The 20,331-nt window shown below is 39.5% G+C and overlaps 1 non-coding gene across 1 annotated transcript; it reads left to right on the plus strand.

Moving 5' to 3' along the window:
• Positions 1-284: 284 nt before the first annotated feature.
• trnap-ugg lies at positions 285-356 on the plus strand. The gene has a single exon. It is a non-coding gene; the product is annotated as a tRNA-Pro (tRNA).
• Positions 357-20,331: the final 19,975 nt, after the last annotated feature.

Consider the following 20,331-nt stretch of genomic DNA (forward strand, 5'->3'; position numbering starts at 1 on the left):
CAAATAAAATTAGTTTGGTTATTCTGAGACTATGAGGTTGAATTTTTATCTGGCACATCACTAATGTTAAATAAAATGGGAGGTGTCATTTGTTGGGTAAAAGAAACAAAGCAGTGTTAATGTATGCACAAGTTTTGAAGCCCTTTTTTGAGGAATAAAAGGATAAATTTGTTAAAACCATTAATTATGCCATATGAAGTGCTTGGCATCAGCTGAGTGTTCATTTAGTCACTGATTTTAATCCTCTTGAACAGCTTTAACTCCAGGATTTAATTTTATCCTGTAGTCCTGTAGCTCAGTGGTTAGGGCAATTGCCTTGGAAGCGAGAGACCTGGGTTCGATTCCCGGCAGGGCAAAACCTTGGGCAAGTTTCCTTACTCCATATGCCTGATACTAATCCCTCAAGATAAAAACATAAAACAATAATTTGGTCACTCAAGCCAAGAGTGTTTGTGGGACACTGCTGTGCGCAACTGGCTGTACCTCACACTGATAAATTCATCTGTCTGCAACTATTACGCTGCCAGAACAGACACAATTCTGATTTATCTGTTCCTGGATTTAGACTTTGGGGAAAAAGTTGTGACATATTCAAGGCTGGAGGAGTTCTCCCTCAAAGCAACCAGTATTGAGAGCAAAGCAATAAACATGCAACCTTCATTCAATAACTTTTTTTTCCAAATAGTACAAATTGCGTAGACCTTGACTAGAGAAGGGAGGAGGACTGAAATGGAAGCTGGGAGAATTCTTAGTTGCGTCATTTTGCAGATGATCAGTATTCTGTGAAGATCTTCTCCATAGATAGGACCTTCTCTACAGAAAGATCCTTTTACACGGAAAAGACTTCCACTGAAAATACCTTCTTGTAGCTCAGTGGTTAGAGCACTCGCTTTGCAAGTGAGAGACCTGAGTTCAATTCCAGACAGGGCGAAATCTTGGGCACGTTTCCTTACTCCACACACCTAATAATAATCCCTCCAAAAAACAAAACAATAATAAATTGGTCATTTTCAATCCATGACTGTTTGTGGGACATTGCTGTGCGCAATTGGCTGCCGAGTTCACTCACACATATACAGTCAATTCACTTTACAGTATATTCTGTGAAGCACTTTGGGACGTCTAGAAGCTGTGAAAAGTGCTATATCAAATGCAAGGATTATTATTATTAATATTATTATTATTCTCTATGGAAGGAACCATTTAGAACTCTGCAGTTCGTGTTCTCTCCTGTACTAGGCTCCATGAGGCTATCATCCCAATCCTCGGCCATCTCTACTGGCTCTGCATCTCCTAGAGAATCGAGTTCAAGATCCTTATCCTCATTTTTAAAGCCCTCCACGATCTTGCCCCATCCTACCTCTGTGACCTTCTAAAACCCTACTGATCTGCCCACCTTCAGCTTTTCTGCCCCCCACAAACCACCCCCGTCCCCCAGGCCGCTCCTCTCTGGAACTCCATCTTAGAGTCTCTTCACCTCGTCTCTTCCCTTGCCTCCTTCAAAGTCTGTCTCAAGAACTTCCTTATTGACCATGTCTTTAGTCATCCTTCCACGCCTACCAGCCTTGGTCCCCACACCTCCTGAATTCAACTGCCTGCTCCGGTGCAAACCCTCAACTGTCCAGCACCTTGGGGGATGCCTTCCGAATGTGACAGGCGCTATATAAATGCAATTTGTTGTTCTTTGTTCTTTTAACTTTCAATCCTGTTCCCTAACACAAGATTTACCTACCATTCTGACTACTTTGAATTGATAAATGATTAAGTGCAATAAAGAAAAATGATCTCTCTAGAGGACATTGAGAAGTGACTGAAACGATCTCAGCAATCCTCGCAGTCGATATCTGAGGAGAGTTAATGGCAAAGCACTTGTACAACCAGGACATCATTTCAGATTTGACAAGCAATTTCACAGACTTCTTGTGTACTAAGAAGACTAAATAAGACATACTGAGATTGCATTGTAACTCTCACTACCTCATAAATTTGCTAATCTAATGGCAACTTGTTTTTTTTATCAATATCAAGAAACATTCTACAAGCAGAGTACATGAAGTGGTCAGATATTCTTACAACCAAGTGGTTTCATCAGTTGAAAAAGTATCCTGATCATCTTACCTTGTCAAACTCACAGTCTTCTCCAGAAGCTATAATATTTGGCAATAGAGGTATAAATTGAGTCTTTTTGTAATAATGGCTTCAAAAGTTATAATCATCTGAAAGAGGAATCTGGCAGTAAACTTTTTATTTTGTCCATTTTCCTCTTACAACTCTTCTTTACAACCAGCGCCTTGGGATGTCATGTTGACGTGAAAGGCGCTATAAAATGTAATTTTGTATTGTATTGTTTTGAGGCTGTATTTTCCTGCAATGAGGAATGTGTTCATTGCAAGAAAATACAGACAAATATGTTCTGCAAGAGGTGTCAGCTGGTTCAGTTGGTAACATTTGTTTGTGCTTCTGAATCAGATGGTTATAGGTTCAAGCCCTACATCATCATTTTGACCTCACAAGAGAGGCTGACGCTTCAGTGTAGTGCTGGGGGAGCACTACATTTTCTTAAGGTACTTAATGAAATAGAAAGACTAAACCTAGAACAATACCTTCAGTTTTGGCAAGGCGGCAATAGGAAGGGTTATGAAGGACAATTTTAAGACTGACACCAAAAACTCTCTCTTTACGCAGAATGTAATCAGCAAGCACTCCCTACTATGTGGAGCTCCATCTGGACTGAGTTGTGTCTGATAAATCAGAGGATTTATTAAACATAAATTAGCCTGCACCGTTAGAATGCTTAAACATCATAACCAAAAACACAGAGACAATTTTGTTTTATATGCACAATGGGTTCTTAAATCATGCAATGAGGTTGAAACGGAATTCATAATAGCTTTGAAATAATAATAATCCATACATTTGATATAACACCTTTCACATTGGGAGGACATTTCCCTGGATATACTGCAAAGAATAATTACTGTGTGTTTTGTGGCAAAAAATGTAACTTGTGCACAAGAATGTCCCACAAACAGTCATGAAATGAGTGACCAATTTTTTTCGGGGAATTATTGGCCAGAACACTGGAATAAACTCCCTTCTCTATTTGAATAATGCCAGGAGATTTTTAGTGTCCATCCGAACTGGCGACAGGGCCTTGGTTTAATGTCTCATTCGAAGGACGGAACCTCCAACAGTGCAGCACAATCCACGCATTCTGACTCAGAGGTAAGAGTGCTACCAATTAAGCCAAGATGACACAAGGGGAATTATACAAATATTTGATAAAGTATAATAGAGTATGGGAAAGGGGAAGGGGACAGAATAGATTGTTCTTTCAGAGAATTCTACCAGTTCTCTGAAATTAAAATGAACCGATGCCCCAAATGCTAATTTTTAAAAAAAATCCAAGTCAACAATCGACGTTGGAAGCAGACAGATTGCAAGTCATTAACTTATACATTTCATTCATCACCACAAATTTGGAGCCAACATATATGTACCAGGTGGAGGGAAAGACGTTCCCTCCACCTGGTACGTATGTGTCAGCCTGGCTCAGTTGGTAGCACTCTAGCCTCTGAGTCAATGTGTTCAAGCCCCATGTTGGGACTTTGAGACTGGCACTCCAGCACAGGGATGGGAGCGCACAACGTTGTTGAAGATGCTGTCTGTGAGATGAGATGTTAATCTAATGTCCTGTCTATTGGTTCAGGTGGATGCTAAAAATTCTGTGGCACAATTTGACAAGATAAAGCGAGTTTCTCCTTATATCCTGTGAAGTACTTTGAGACATCCTCTCAACATGAAGGATGCTATAACTAAGGATCATTGTTATTACTATTATGGACAGAACAGCCCTGTTTTGTTTTTACTGAAACTGTAAAAATAATACAAATGATAGGAGGTGCACTCATTGCCATTCTCTGATTGGCGGACATGACATGTGGTGTCCCCTAGGGGTCTGTACTGGGACCTCAGCTTTTTGTCATATATGTAAATGACTTGGATGAAGGAATAGAAAGTTTTATATCCAAGATTGCAGACGTCACTAAGCTAGGAGCCTCAGTAAGTTGTGTAGATGGGAGAAGGAAGTTACAAAGGGACTTAGACAGATTAAGTGAGTGGGCAAAGCTGTGGCAGATGGAGTTCAATGTCACGAAGTGCGACGACATCCACTATGGATCAAAAAAAGATAAAGCAGAATATTTTCTTAATGGAGAGAGACTAGAACTGTGGAGGAGCAAAAGGATTTGGATGTCCATATCTACAAATCACTAAAAGCTAGTTCCCAGGTGCAAAAAATAATCCAAAAGATGAACGGAATGTTGGCCTTTATCCCAAAGGGCCTGGAATACAAAGGGGAAGAAATGATGCTTCAGCTGTATAGAGAGTTAGTCAGACCCCATCTGGAGTACTGCGTTCAGTTTTGGGCACCATACCTCAAGAAAGATATATTGACTCTGGGGAGGTTGCAGCCTAGGTTCAACAGAATGTTACCAGGCCTTAAAGGGTTAAGTTACGAGGAAAGGCTGCATAAACTTAGATTGTATTCCCTTGAGTTTAGAAGGTTGAGCGGTGAATTGATTGAGGTATTTAAGATGATAAAGGGATTCGATAGGATAGATACAGAGAAGCTATTTCCTCTGGTGGGGGACTCCAAACAAGGGGCATAGTCCTAAAATTAGAACCAGGTCATTTAAGAGTGAAATCAGGAAGTATTTTTTCACTCAAAGGGTGTTAGAAATCTGGAACTCGCTCCCCCAAAAGGCTGTGGATGCTGGATCCATCCACACCTTCAAGAGTGAGGTTGATAGAATTTTGGTAGGTCAGGGTATCAAGGGATACGGGGAAAAAGCGGGAAATTGGAATTGACAGGATTAGTTGAGGTACGGATCAGCCATGATCTAATTGAATGGTGGAACAGGCTCAAAGGGCTGAATGGCCTACTCCTGTTCCTATGTTCCTATGTTCCTAATAGTGGGCATTATTGGATCTGTGCTGTCAGAATATGATACAGAAATAAAAAAAAACTTCAGATTAGAATCAGAACATCTGTGATAGATCAAGAGCTGGAAGCAATTGTGGTAGAAGTAATGAAAAATAAAGATGCTTTATTTCGCAACTGCAACTAAATGGTCCCACTCATGTGTGTGTCTTTTAGCACTGTGGAAGAGTATTGTCGACAAACTAAATATGAATCGACTTTTGAGGCAGATTGCCACTGACATCCCGAAATGCAGAATGACCTGAAGCAGGTATTAAAGCATCTAAGGACAGGAAATGGAGAAGAAAACTGCATTTATTGCTCAGCTGACTAAGAAAAGGTTAGTCTTTGTTTTCAGGTCCAAGCAAATAAACAACTGTAGCCCACCTCACCTGTTAGCAGCAAAGTAACTTTAAACACATTTCTTGACATTGCTGTCTCATTTATAGAACAAAATCTGCATGGGGAAGAGTGGGTAAGAAAGAGAATGAGACATAAGCATACGCCCACACCACACAGGACAATGATAACAACAACATGCATTTATATAGCACTCTTCACAAAGATGAATGTCTTGCAACGCTTTACAATGGCTGGGTAGATGCATAGCCCCATGTGGGGTGGGGGGGAGTGGGGGGAAAGAGGTGACCATAGGCACAGTCGAAGAAGTAGATTTCAAGACAGTACTTGTAGACTAGTAGAGAGGAAGCAAGACGGAAGGTTGAGGGAGAGACTTCCAGAGGTTTGACAAGATCTTTACTATGAAGTGCAGTTACTGTGTATTTAATAGCTAAATGCAGCAGCCAATGTGTGCTCAGTAATGTCCCATAAATACCCATGAAGTGGATGATCAATTTTATGTGGGAGATTGTTGGCCAAGACTCTGGAAGAAACTCCCTTCTTATATGATAGTAAAGAGTTCTTCCTCTCCTCACCACTACCATCCCTTCTCTATGTTTTTTAAGTGGAAAATTGCCCATGAATGAAAAGTCATCACCACTCCAGGAGTTACGAGTTATTGGGAGGTTGTGTTATATGTGACCATGTGTCAATCCCCTATCTCTTGTGAGAGTATATAAAACTGTGAGCAAAGCTCTTAAGAAATATAAACATATGTGGTGGTATCACAGACATACTGCTGGCCTGTCTCCCCTATTCAATCTCCTACCATTACCAGTACTCCTTTCTCAAAGTTCGGGTGAGAAGCAAATGGTAGTCTTGTCTTGTTGTTGTGCTATTGGAGGAAACAAGAGATCGACAGACCTCACGTTGTACTTTGATCACCATCTGTAAAATCTAAACAATAGGAACACCGTTTTAGGAAGCCAAATACGTGTTCTTTCACTATCGCTGTAGATTGTGTACCCTATTTCAGCTGTGTTGTGCTGAGGTTGTGGATTTGACATTGAAGCCAATGAGTGACAGCTTCAGACTGTCATGAATGTAACCTGAGAAGGAATGAATAGCATTAAATACATAGAATACAAACACAAGGACACAGACATCCCTTGGGTAGTTACTCGCCTAGCAACCAGCGACCAGTCGTTTCTTCTTCCTGAAACCTCCTGCCTAGGCCAGACATTTAATGGATAAATGTCATGGCTTACACTAGAGTAATTGGCACATGCATTCGTGACAACACGCTTACAATCACGTACCACCTTCACTTTTAGTAAAGAGAAACCTTTCTTATTAACCCTCACTGTACTGTGGATAGGTTATGCACTTGCAATTCCATCATGACAATTTTATCTGGTGATACTGATAATTTAGTGGATAACTATTTACTGTTTTAAGTCTTTAATTGGAGGGAAACATGCTCTTTGGTACTGTTTATTACTTATTCCATGTATTATTATGTGGAGTCCTGTAGCTCAGTGGTTAGAGCACTAGCCTTGCAGGCGAGACACCTGGGTTCAATTCCAGGCAGGGCGAAACCTTGGGCAAGTTTCCTTATTCCACATGCCTAATAATAATCCCTCCAAAACAAAACAATAATAAATTGGTCATTTTCAATCCACGACTGTTTGTGGGACACTGCTGTGCGCAATTGGCTGCCGCGTTTCGCCCATAAATACATAGTCAATTCACTTTACAGTATATTCTGTGAAGCGCTTTGAGACGTCTAGAAGACGTGAAAAGCGCTACATCAAATGCAAGGATTATTATTATTTCAATAGTTTTTTTAAAATTCATTTGGATTCTGCTGGTTGCCTTTTCCTTTTCTCTACTCATGCTTTATCCCTGGCCCCCTGAAGGTGTTGACTCATGCTAGGTTACAGTTCCACAAACAGTGGTCGTCTTTGTGTGAGCTCAGGAAATGAGAGTCAGCAGGTTATGCTGTGAGGGTATCACAGCTTAGCTGTTTCTATACTGTGCTGTTCCACAGCTATTTAAACTGGAAATTAACAAAGTAAAGCTCTACTCCAGCTTCTCTGTAACAAGCCGGCATTGCTGATTCCAACCTACAGATTAATGGAATCTATCAAATATATTACTGGGATTTAAATTACGGGGAAACATTTCATTACAGGCTGGTGACTCGAGACTGACTGACCGATGGTCTCCAGTTTTACTGTTGGTTTAATTTGCTATCTTGTTGATTTTCTCCAACTCCAATTTGATTTGTTTCAATACATTTTGAAGTGAATCTTGTGATCAGCAAAGTGAGTAATATATGAGGTAGAGAACTTTTACAATTTGGCACCAGCATTTGTAGTGATCACTCCCTGGTCAACATGAGAGTGGTATAAAATAAGGTTCCCTTTACTCTGTTGCAATTGTATACCTTAACTGAGTGTCAAATTAATAAATGTGCAATTTATGTTTTGAGCCCATTCGATCAGCAACTGAGTTAAGACTGATCAAACTCATTCCAAACTTTCATCTCAACATGGGGCCAGAACCCACAACCTCTGACTCAGAAATGAGAATGCTACTAACTGGGTCAGGCTGACACTTTGATGCATTAATAGGCAGTTGTCAATATAACAGACTGAATTATAACATAATGTTAAATGTTAGAGTGCGCGATATTTGTCCCACTCTGGTGTCTCAGCCACCCCCTGATAATGATATTAATTAAAGATATTAATTAAAAATAGCCAAGAACAAATATTTTGTAGAACCTCTGCATACCTGGTTCTCCTATGACGTAGGACACAGTATTGTAATTGACACTATATTCAGTGAACGTTTATCAATTTCCAACCAAGCTATTAACCACTCAGTTACACAAGTATCTTTGAGTGTATAATGATGAATATAATGAACATCCTTTGGTTGTGAGCGTTAAAAGACTTCTATCACTTCTTAAGACAATTACTTAAATTTACTGTTAGTGGCAAATTAGAAGTACTCCTCAGGTGTTGTTACTTTGCGTAACACCTGCAACATAAACACATTTTTTTTCAGAGAAACCAAATATCCCATATAGTCGTGCGTCTTTACTTTCGATGAGATTTCGGGGTCCAAGTGAAACACTATTGTCCTGCAGTCTATTTAAACAGAGAAAGAGATGTGTAGCAATAGCTAGACCAAATCTCTGTGTAATTGTGTGTTACCTTGAAGCAGCATGTTATTCATTTACAAAATAATCATGGGTAACAAAATAAATTGTTTGAGTTGGATTAAGCCACATTATGGCCTAAATTAATATGACTGGGGGTACTTTCATGAATTTAGCTCATTATGGAACATTTGTTTACGAAGGTAAATGTGCTACTCAGGGTACTGAGAACACACACAACAACCCTTGTGTGAAGTACTAAGCACATAGTTAATTTAGGTGTACTCCTTTATTCATATAGTTGCAGACATCACACTTGTTTATCTCTTCGTCCCCTGAAAAGTTCAAAGGTATTTTATGTCAAAATAATTCAAATAATAAGCAAGCTAACCATCCTATGTTGGGTAAGTTTACCTGCATGTGTATGTGTGGCTTTCATTGCTCTGGATTTTGTTCTAGCATGCAATCCATTTGTACACATGCCCATTTCAAACACGTGGATCTGAAAGGCATTGATTACCTTTTCATTAAACGTGTGGAGTCAAGTCAAGTTAACATGATTCCTCATCGATAATTAAGACAGTATCTACAGTTGTCGCTTTTATAGTTGAAAGTTAAAATAACTTTTCAAACAACATAATTCTAAAATAGTTTAAATTTGCCCTGTGCAGCCCTTACGATATCTAAATATATTCTCCACCAGAGCCAGCACACATGTTTTGCTTTGCTGGGTGCAGCTGTTCTGAAGTCAGGGTGAAGACCTGAGGAATTGACAGTTACCACGTCTGCAGACGACAGCAACACCTCATTTATATCGCATTGCAGTGCTGCTACTGAAAGGTTTAATTTAAACATAGCTCTTTAAGATAAAGGGTTAAAATTGTGATCACTTTTGCTTCATTGATTCGGTTTGCCTGTCATCTGCAGTGAATATCATGTCATGTACAATGTCCCTTAATTCCAAGGACTGTGTTGTAAGAGGGATGGAACGTATTTGCTACAGTGCACCTCCTAATTATTCAAGCAACATATGGGACAAACAAATCAGTTTAACTAATTGACAGTCAAATGACCCGAAATCTGAAATTAAAGACTATACAAGGGAAAAGCACAAGTGAACAGAAATGGCAGTCACTTCAAATGAATGGAAGTGGAATAATTGCAAGAAAGAAGAGTTCAACCTAGCAATTAACACCTTACCTACTTACCAGAGTCCATTAGATTTTTCCCAGGATTCTCCAGCCACTGTGTTCTCTACATCTAACTTCTAACTGATAGCATCAAGTACCAAATCTGCTGCAGTCAGGGAGGGGTGATCTTCTGAAGGGAGAGCAGATTGAAAATAAATAGTTATTCTATGATTCTATAGAAGGGGAGTGGGACTAATTGGATAGCTCTTTCAAAGAGCCGACACAGGCACGATGGGCCTTCTGTACTGTAAGATTCTATGATTGTATACATTTAAAATAAATCACTTGTTAGGTGTGATGAGACATTTTGATATTATAGGTGCTACATCATAGATTTACATAGTTTACAGCATGAAAACACAACTATTCGGCACAATTAGTCCATGCCAGTGTTTATACTACACGTGAGTCTGCCATATCAAATTCAAGGATTATTGTAATCTAAGCATGGAGGTATTGGTTGTGTGGTGCCCTACCAGCACTATGAAGTGCTTTGAGATGTCCTCCCAACATGAAACAACCCTATTTAATTATAAATTATATTTTAAAAATTACCAAGACATTTTTGTAATATATCTAGACATTCAAAGTCATTTGGCAAAGTACCACATGAAAGACTCCTCCACAAACTGTGGGCACTGGATCTCAAGGGCAGGGCATGCACACTGATTCAGAATTGGCTGAAGGATGCAGAGGGTCTTTGTTTGGGGAGGTAGATCAAAATGGGGAGAGGTATTAAATAGGGTGCCTCAGGTACTGAGACCCTTCCTTTTCTTCATACATATTAATGACCTGGATTCACAGACTCAACGTAAGACAGTTACATTTGCAGATAACACCAAGTTGGGGAACTGTGAAATCAGAGGAGGCAGCAAAGATCCTACAAAGAGAGTTTCATAGAGAGTCCACATGGGTCAATAACTGGCAAATATTGATAAATCAAGATACTATGTATAAGATTCAAGAATAGAAATAATAATAATAATCCTTGCATTTGATATAGCACTTTTCACGTCAGGAGGACGTCCCAAAGCGCTTCACAGAACACACTGTAAAGTGAATTGACTGAACATTTGTGGGCGAACGCGGCAGCCAATTGCGCACAGCAATGTCCCACAAACAGTCGTAGATTGAAAATGACCAATTTATTATTGTTTTTTTTAGTTTTGGAGGGATTATTATTAGGCGTGTGGAGTAAGGAAACCTGCCCAAGGTTTTGCCCTGCCTGGAATTGAACTCAGGTCTCTCGCTTGCAAAGCGAGTGCTCTAACCACTGAGCTACAGGACTCCACCAAACACAAGCATTCCATGAATAAAATTGAACTTACCAAAGGGGAAGCTGAAAGAGATCGAGGGGTGTTAGATGACTCATCATTCACCTTGTCAAAACAATGTGAGGCAACAATAATAAGGCAAACAGGATGCTTGGCTATATTGCTAAATCAGTTCAGTTTAGATCCCCAACCATCATTCTTGGGATGTTCAGTGCTCTGGTCAGACCCGCACCTTGAAAAATGCATACAGTTCCAGTCACTATGACATAGGGCGTTGTCCAGGCCCAAGAGGCAATAGAGAGGCGAGCAATCAGGATTCATTAGAAGAGGAATGAGGAATGAGATGTTAGAGGAATGAGCTAAGAACTAAACAAGCTAAGGCTCTTCAATCTTGATAAATAGATTGAACGAAGACGATTCAGAGGGGACCTCATAGAGGTGTATAAAATTTTAGATAGCATTGAAAAAGTCAACCCAGATCAATACTTTAGGATATATAATGACAGAAGAAAAAGAGGACATATGTTTAGAGCTGTGAAGGGCAATTTAAGGACAAATACCAGAAAGTTTTTCTTTACACAGAGGGTTATCAATGATTAGAACAAGTTACCAAGAAAGGTGGTAGAGGCCAGGACACAAGACTCACTCAACAATCAGCTTGATGCTGTAATGGGGGAGGGTAGGGTGGGTGTTCTGGAGGAATGAGATCAGATGGGCTGAAGATGGGCCTTCTTTATCTAGACTGATCTTGCGATCTATAAATGTGGCAATGAATTAACAAGTAGTTTAGGTAAAAAGAACAATCAATGACATAACTTTCAAAGAACCTTCTACAGATCCTTGAGGAAATAGAAATATTGAAAGAGTTGTTCAGTAGGTATTAATAAACCAATAGTTATAAGCCTTTCAAAATGTCAAATGCAATTTGGATTAACCTCCACCAATATCTAACAGGCAGAGCAGAAAATGAATTGTGGTTAGAACATTTGAAAGAAGGCAGTATCTTGTTAATTTATGATCAATTGAGAAATAAGATGAATAGGTTTTCAGATTTGTATTGTCTTAATCTGACTGAATCAATTGCTTTTGTTTTCTGAATCGCAAATGCAAGGATTATTATTATTATTATTATTATTATTATTATTATTATTATTATTATTATTATTATTATTTCAGGCACAGAAATCTGCTGTGTGTCGCACAGTGAAAGTGACCAAAACTTAGCAAGCGAGAAGATGATGTCAGCCAGAGCCCTTAATTCTGGTTGGTAATCAGCAAGTGAACACAGTCAAGGTAACCTAGAACGGGAGAAATAGGATGAAGATATCTACATCGACTTTTTTAGGTATCATTTATCTTTAAAAGATTGGCAGGTACATAGGCTAGTCAAACTCCTGCATGAAAACAACTATTAGATAGTTTTCTGTCTTAAACATGTTTAATCTTGCTTATCAGCAAAACAAAGTCTGATAAACGGTCAAAAACAAAAGAGCTTTTGGCATCAGAATATTTTTGGGACCTTTTTCTACTCAATGTTTTTGACAAATTGTCCAGTGCCTTGGGGCATCATCCTGATGTGAAAGGCGCAATACAAATGTAATTTGTTGTTGTTGAGTTTCAGTCTGAAACAACACATCACAACTAGCGCAGCCACTTCCGGTTTGCGAATGCTGCATTTTCAACCCCAATAATTTCTGAACTTCTGCTCTCAACAAGTGAAAGATTTCCATCAATCTAAGGTGCTATTGTATTCAGTCAAGACTATTCCACTGCTATTCCAAATGAAAGAAGCAATTTCAGTTATGAATTATCCCATTGCAATTGCACGCAGTCATGACCTCAATATTGATTTTTTTAAAGGATATCACAATTGATCATTTTCTTATTGTGCACTTTGGCTCTTTTGTGGGTCTTATTCCAAATACATTTAATTTGTTCTCAGATGACCACAACGCAAACTGGGCCAATGAAGATAAATTTGTTGCATTTTATAAATTGTCCATTAACTCAGTTGGTCGCACTCTTGCTTCTGAGTCAGGAGGTTGTGGGTTCACAATCCCACATCAATTCTGAGTTCAGTCTCGGTTGACACTCCAGTACAGCGATGGGGGAAATTTGCATCATCGGAGATACCATCCTTCAGGTGAAACCATAAACTGAAGTCTCTTCTACCTGTCCAGGAGGATGTTAAAGATCCAATTGTAGTATTTGAAACAAATGGCACTATACCTGCCCACCAGGAATCTCACTGAGAGTTGTTAGTACCTGCCACCCACCTACTGAGGGCTCAGACTCAGACTTGTCGTATGTCAAATGACCAACTAGTAACTTTCCTCCTTATGGGGGATGTAAGCATAGTCTCTTGGAGCTCAGCTCACTCCAAGGTGACAAGTTTGGCAACAGAATGTCAGAATCAAGCTAACCCTATATGGTGGTCTCGGTAGTCCAGTTCCTGAGCTAAGTTGGACCACAGTACTCCAGGCTACGGCTGATGACAGCCCACCCAGCATGGCTTATCAGCAGGATTTGGAAGGCCAGACCATTAACTGGGGGCAGGGATTCTTCCTATCCTGCTCGTGTTAGCCCTTTAAGCCAAAGACCAAATGGGTAGGATGGTCCTAGCTGGCCAAGTAGTGGGAAAGCTTGCTACACAGTGTTTTCAATGGTTTTAGCTGGTTAGATTCCAGCTGTACCCCAACACACAATCTGGAGTTGCTAAGCCTTGACTCTTGCCAACCTGCACCTAATACTCTCTGTGGGGCTTGGCTGTGCGCAAATTAGCTGCCATGTGCACCTGCAAAATACTGAAGGGCGGCAAATATAGAATGTAAACATATAACTTTATGTCCAGAGGAATAGAATGCAATTGTAAGGTAGTCATGTTCAATTTATATAAAACCTTGGTCAGGCCATATTTGGAGTGCTGCGTGTACTTCTGGCATTATGTATTATTACACATTATATTATATATTATAATGCTGGCATTGTGTATTATAGTAGTTGTGTTGAATGTTATAGCACTGACATTGTGTATTGTTGTGGGTTGTCCCCATGCAGTGATTACTGATTATTCCTCACAGAAAAGAAGGAATGTTTGGAGTAATTTCTGGCTACCTGCCACATGCTTGCAAACAACCAAATTCAGAGTGCCATTGGCACAAGCTGTTTCCCATCTGCCCTTTTGGCCACTGAAGTGAGATGACTCCAAATACTCTGTATTTTCCATGAGCAAATGATCAATAATGATGATGAGTACAAAAGGTGAAGAAATCAAAGTAAGGCGTCTGAAGAATAAACACTTCAAATGCTAGAGAGATTTTTACCCTGCAAATATAAAATATCCTTGCATTTGATGCAAATAACAGTAACATTTTCAGAAACATATCTATCAAATGCGAAGGTGCGAAGATGCTATAATATTGCATTCAGAATTGCCTGTTGAATGGAGCTGAACTGGTGCAATGCCATGTACATGACTTTAGAAAGCTGGAGGAAAAAGGAGATTAATTTTTGATTGGGTGGCAATGAGGTGAGAAGCTAAGTGCTGATCTCTGCAGTTGTTTTTTCTCCTGTTTCATTACTTTCACATGTTCGTGTTACAGTTTGCTGGTTGATTTCAGTGGTGGAGAGACAATTGTGTGGATTTTAGTTTCGCTGAATAAAATCCAATTGTTGTTTCTTCAGTCTGAACTTGGCTCAATATTTCCTCTTTCAGAAGAGATTAAAAAACATTGAAACTGAAGAATTCACTTGCATTATTCTGCTTACATGTCAGACAGATTACTAATTTTTGTTTTGTTAATTGATAACCTCCCACTTTCTCACTCTTTCTCCTTCCTGAAGACTGCTTTAGGTTGGGATTATGGTTCAATGGACATTTTCAGAAACTCAACATGTGGCTCTTATTTATGTGTGAGAGAGAGGTCATTGTGTGTGTGTGAGTGTGTTTAAAGGGTGGAAGGAATAGCTCAACTGATCCTGTTTTCTCCTGACCATCTGATGACCACTAAATGCTCACTTCTCAGCAGGGTTAAGTGCGAAAAATGTTCTTTTCTTTTTGAAGTGTCTTGGGGAATTTTAGCATCCACTTAAACAGGCAGCCAAGTCCTCGGTCTAATATTTCATCTGAAGGATAGCATCTCTAACAATATAGTGGTCTAGCACTGTATTGGAGTGTCAGCCGTGATTATGAGCTTTAGCTTTCTCATGATGCTTCCATCCAATATCTTGGCAAATGCTAAAAGTTCATTTTATTGAATTGCTTGAAAAAAAATGTGACTCACCCATGTAGTCCAATTCTATTCATGTACCTTATTTATAGCATAGTCATTGCTTCCTTGTGGAATGCCTAGGCAAAAACAACAAAGGAAAAACAGCACTATGGAATTCTGCTGGGAATAGTAGAACACATTGATGTCCCCTGGTAACCGTGGCAGTGTGTCAGATAAAACACATCAAACAGAATATTCTGAATGCCAAACATAAAGCATTGACACTAACCATTCTTCTTGTGATAACTTACATATTTATCATCACATTCTATTGAGAATACAGGTTAACTGGTGAAATATAAATCTGGTATGATGTTTGACCAACTAGTGACTCTCCTCCTTGGAGCTGAACTGGCTCCAAGGTGACATATTTGGCAATGGAATGTTGGAATTGAGTCAGCCCTCTGGGGCGGTGTTGGTAGTCCAGCTCCTGAGCCAGGCAGGTCCGCAGTATTCCAAGGCACTGATGACAGCACAGCCAGACAGGCTCATCGGCAGGACTTGGAAGGGCAGACCAATCATTGAGGTAAGGGGCTCTTCCCACTCAGCTCTCGCTAACCCTACAAGCCAAAGAACTGATGGTAGGGTGGTCCTAGCTGGACAAGTAGTGGGAACGCTTACCACAATGCTCGCAATGGCAAACTAAGAAGTTTTAGCTGGTGAGACTCCAGCAGTACCCCAATGCACACTGTGGAGTCCCCAAGCCTTGGCTTTTGCCAACTTGCATCGAATACTTTCTGGAATTAGGTAACCAGGGAGAGAGTACACATTCCATTGAAATGCATATCTCTGGAATTTCCATGTATAGGTGGGATGCATGGAACTCTCAGTATCGGTTGATTTACTTGGATGATACCAGGGATGAATAATAATAATAATTCTCACATTTGGTGTAGTGCCTTTCAAGGTGGAAGGACGTGCAAATGCTATAAAACAGTAGCTGTTTTATTAAGGGCGAATGTGACAGTCAAATTGCACACAGCAATATCCCACATACAGCCATGAAGTGAGTGACCAATTTTATTTGGGGGATTGTTGTCCAGGACACCGGGAGAAACTCCCTTCTCTTTTAAAAAAGTGTCAGGGGATGAAAAACATCCACCTGACCAGGCAGATGGGGATTTAGTTTAATATCTCATCCAAAGGATGGCATCTCCAAAAATGGAACATTTGAATGTGCAATTTCTGAGTTCCAAGTCTTGTCATGAGGCTGAACATATAAGCTTCTGACTCAGAGGTGAAAGTGCTACCAATTGTTTGACCTATGAGCGGACTGGAGGAATTGGACCTATTTTCAGTGCAACAGAAAAGGTTGAGAGGAAATCTGATAGAGGTCCTGAAACTTCTGAGGATTTTGATAGAGGACATAGAGAGAAATTATTTCCCCTGGATGATGAGTCAGTGATTACAGGATAATTACCAAAGTAGAAAAAGTAGAAGGATTTTTTTTCACAGAGAATTGTTAGGATATGGAATACCCTGTTAGGAGCAATGGTTGAGACAGGATCTGGATTAGCCTTCAAGAGGGAACTAAATAGATATCCAAAAAGGAATAATTTTCAGGGGTATAGGGCAAGTAAAAATGATTGAATGGACTGAACTTTAAAATCCTATCTCTTTGACCCTGCTTTTGGACAACACCTTCAAACTCCTCTTCCTTTCCTCTCTGCACAATGATCCTCTGTTGAAGTGCTGAGAGACATTCATTCTACACTGTAGGCACTGTACAAATGCACATTGTTGGTGTTTCAGATCACAGGGAGCTATATCACAGCAGTAGAGAAAATGTAAGTCAATAAAGCAAGGCATGTGTCTTTTCTAAAGTGTATTCTTCTTTTAGTACACAGACTTATATGCATGACTTATATTCTGAACAACCTGGATGGGGGGGTGGGGGTGGGGTTATAAATTACCAGTTCCAGCAATCTATTTAACTGTTTTAAAAAATACTTATTTCAGCAGTGTCAACTTGTCACATACTAATTTTGTATTAATTTTCATCAGAAAAAGTTTATTGCATTACTTTCTCTGTTGGCTCTAAATTTATTAAGATAAATGTCACAGTGTATCAGCCCACATGCTTGTAACTTTGAGGTGAAATTGATCAATAGGTCCAATAAGTTGGTTTCGGGGAATTACAAACCCACACAGCTTAGTTTTCAGCATCAATGAAAGACAGAACTCTGTACTGATGTTACACAGAAATTCTTTTAAATAGTTTACGATCAACTAATTAACCAGTCCACTGCAGTCAATCTCCAGCCACAGTAGAGACATGCTGGGCTATTGCCACTGCAGAATTGACAGCCAATGGCTAAAATGGCCTTGGCAGCACCTCCCCAAGAATTGACACCTCAGCCTCCATAATGTTGTTCTTTCTTATAAATATCCACCCACTCCTCCCTGCTGGGACTATTGTAAGCTAACCATCCCACGCTTCCAGTAAAAAGTGTACATTTATCCACAAATCTAATGATGGTTTATTGACCACTGGATATAACTCTTAAAAGTGCTTATTTAATTGGACCATTTGGTTATTCTCAGAATACAATTATGCCAGCACCTGCACGTAGCACAAAAATAAAGCAAATGAAAATGGATTGTAAAATACTGTCACTTCCATTTTACTTGCAACAGAATGCTTTCTGTTGTAAACAAAAATAATTTCTGATCAGACAAAGAATTAGACTATATTCCTGAATATTTAGGCTTCAGTATTTTAATTAAAAGCCCAATGATTGGGGAACATTTAGCAACAGCCTGCCTCATAAAACCAGAAACAACCAGCCCGGGATAACAAATCACAAAACACTTGCGTTTTTCTATGCTGCACAGCACATTCTGTTCCAAAGCAACTTTTTTTGAGGAGGAAAAAGTTGGCATTTAATTACGTTTTATGAAATGATCCCTATGTGGATGATCTATTATGCAATCATTTCATTGTTTATATTGTGCTTACCTGCGAAGAAAGCCTTTTTAACAAGGAGTCAGTGGCCTTTAAATAATAATTGCTTATTTCCATAATTTTCCATAATGCAGAATTTATTTACTGTAATTTCACAATTACCCCTCTTTATGCTGTAACTCAAACCTACACTAATAACTTTGGTTACATTTGGAACATGCCTTGCATACAGATGTAAATGGGACACACATATGGGACACACAGCTGTCCCATATTGCTGTCCTAGTTACTTTTTTTTAAATACACCATGCAGCAATTATTTGTTTTGCACCTAAAGTCAAACTGAGAATCTGATTACATTTATAGTCCTGGCCATAAGCACAACCTAGTCTCAGCCAGGGTGTGCTTGAATTGACAGATGGGAGACTAAATCTTTCATAAAAACAGTCAAGTGCTAATAGTACAAAAGCTTTTTTATTGCAAGAGTGAGAAAGACAACATAACTCACAAGTGAATTTATAAAGGTTTCTTCTTAGAAATTAGATAAATACTGTACGATGATCCACCATTTCCATTACATTACCATAATTTTAGAATAAATAACAACACGTGTTTAAAACATATGGGGGCATGCTATTAATTCCCAATAATATGAGGTGCCTTTTCATTTCTTTTCACAGGTTTTCAACCTTCACATTGAAAAGCTTGCATTGAATGAGATGAAATAACTGTTTTTTGCCTCCGCTGGCTCATTGGGGAACAATTTACACACGCTATCTGAAGTCTTGGCAGTGAGCCCCGGAACTATTTTGTTCCTTAAAAAATCTTTACTTGGTGACTACAAGTAATGTGTGATAATCAAGTCAAACAAAAAGACCCACACCACATCTGTACTGAGTATCACTGTTTCCTTCTTAAATCCTCCTCCATTGCTTGTCCTCTCTTCTCAGCTAATTAAGGTTTGCTGCGAGTTTCCCGCTCACTCCCTGTCACCATTGGTGATCAAGTATTTAGTTCCTTCCTCTACATAAAGTGGGGGTTCAGGCTGATCCTTCCTTTTGTGCAGTAGAATCATTGAGCGTGTGAGTGGCTGAGGAAAGCACTGGGTCCTCTGGGTTTTTTTGTAACTGAGTTTAGTTGAGGATGGAGAGTATGGAGAGATTCTGGTGCTGGCATACGAACAAGGGAGTAAATTAAAGCACCAGGTAGGCATTATGAGGTGGTTGTGAATGAGACAGCATTGTTTAATGGTGTTTGACTATTTGACTAGTGTGTGATAGTATTGTCATGTTATAAGAGTAACAGTGGCAATGCTTTTATGTTGCCTTTGGAGACATGTTGAAACAACTACGCACTAAGAATGTGCCAAGATCAGTTTCAAACATTTGTTCCATCTGATGACTCTCAGGACAGTTGCAAGTGATGATCCAGCAGCAAGGAAATGCAGAGATTTACTGCCTCCTCTTTCCCTCACAGTGCACCGTGTGATTGATTGGATGCATTATCCGAAGCAATAAGAGTATTACGTTGGAGGATAAACATTTCTCTCCTGTATTGTCAAGAGCTTTTCACTGCGTCGCTTTCAAAATAGTACTAAGTGACGTAGTTTGCCACTGCAGTTGGTTCTGCTAGATTTCATCAATGGACAGAAAATATAACAGTTGATTACATCAAACCATTGATGATGAGAATTGGGGGGAAGTTGCCGTTAAGGGCCACTGCAGCATTTCTGTGGAGGTAAAAGTCCAAAAAGATTCCAGTTCCTTTATCCAACTATAATAATAATAATAATAATCCTTGCATTTGATATAACGCTTTTCACGTCGGAGGACGTCCCAAAGCGCTTCACAGAACATACTGTAAAGTGAATTGACTGTATATTTGTGGGCAAAAGCGGCAGCCAATTGCGCACAGCAATGTCCCACAAACAGTCGTAGATTGAAAATGACCAATTTATTATTGTTTTGGTTTTTTGGAGCGATTATTATTAGGCGTGTGGAGTAAGGAAACTTGCCCAAGGTTTCGCCCTGCCTGGAATTGAACTCAGGTCTCTCGCTTGCAAAGCGAGTGCTCTAACCACTGAGCTTCAGGACACCACAACTGCTCCATATCCTCCTCTGATTCCTTAATCCCCTCCTCTGATTCCACAATACAATACAAAATTACATTTGTAAAGCCCTTTTCACTTTGGGAGAACTTTGC

This window comes from Callorhinchus milii, unplaced genomic scaffold, assembly GCF_018977255.1.
Source record: "Callorhinchus milii isolate IMCB2004 unplaced genomic scaffold, IMCB_Cmil_1.0 Scaffold2, whole genome shotgun sequence".
In the NCBI taxonomy this organism is placed as follows: Eukaryota; Metazoa; Chordata; class Chondrichthyes; order Chimaeriformes; family Callorhinchidae; genus Callorhinchus; species Callorhinchus milii.